This window comes from Trichechus manatus, unplaced genomic scaffold, assembly GCF_000243295.1.
Source record: "Trichechus manatus latirostris isolate Lorelei unplaced genomic scaffold, TriManLat1.0 scaffold00015, whole genome shotgun sequence".
NCBI lineage: Eukaryota > Metazoa > Chordata > Mammalia > Sirenia > Trichechidae > Trichechus > Trichechus manatus.
Window position 1 is genome coordinate 373124 of NW_004443951.1, and position 995 is coordinate 374118.

Genomic DNA, 995 nt, shown 5'->3' on the forward strand with positions numbered 1-995 from the left:
CTGTTGGGCAATGGGACCCCATACTCATAACCTATTTGTAACCAGCAGGAAGGCTCCTGCAGGCTCCCGCCAGCCCATAATGACATTACTCATGCAGGGCTCTATGGGGGTAGGGACAGCTCCTTAAAGAATTCCATTCTTGTTCCTGCCATGACTCTCAGTAGTATAATTTATCTTGGAAAATCTGAACCTCCAAATGCAGACTTTATTTAAAAGCAAAACTCTCTTTGGAGAAAATCCCATTTTCTCTGAAATTTGCAAACTACAATATATGAAGACATTTATGCCATAGCAATTTCTGGGTAGGAGATACTTAGCTTGCAGACAAGCCCTTTTACCAGAGACTTTGCTGTCTTGTATACTTTGTGGGGATATCTTAAGAGAGAAGGATGAAATGTGTTCTCTGAGGCTTTGGGAACTGGAACCAGGACAGTGGGGGGAAGTTACAGGACATAGTTTTGGGACCAGTGTGGGGCAAAGCCATCCAGTGGTGGGTGGGCTACCAGAAGGCGGTGAGCTCCCTGTTACTAAGGTAAATGAGCAGTTCCTGGGTTATCATCTGCAAAATGCTATAGAAGGGATTACTCTAGATTATCCAATTTTTTCTAAAGGGCCAGATAGTAAACAAGTTTTGTAGGCCATATGGTCTCTGTCGCAATCACTCAACTCTACCATTGCTGCATGGAAACAGCCATGGATATATGTTGACAAAATGGGTGTGGTTGTGCTCCAATAAACCTTTTCACAGAAATAGGCAGTGGGCTGGATTTGGCTCAGTTTGGACAGTAGTTTGCTGACCTCTGTTCTAGATGGTGTTGGACCACATGTGGTTGCCCACAATGACTTTTCAGTTCCCTTCGCAAAATGGGTTTCTATACATCTATGAAAAAAAGAAAAACCTTGGGGAGAAAGGAGACCTAAAATAATATTTATAACATAGGGATCTCAGTAAGAGACTAAGTAAGGTACTTCTATTAGCGGCATAAGTGATCATA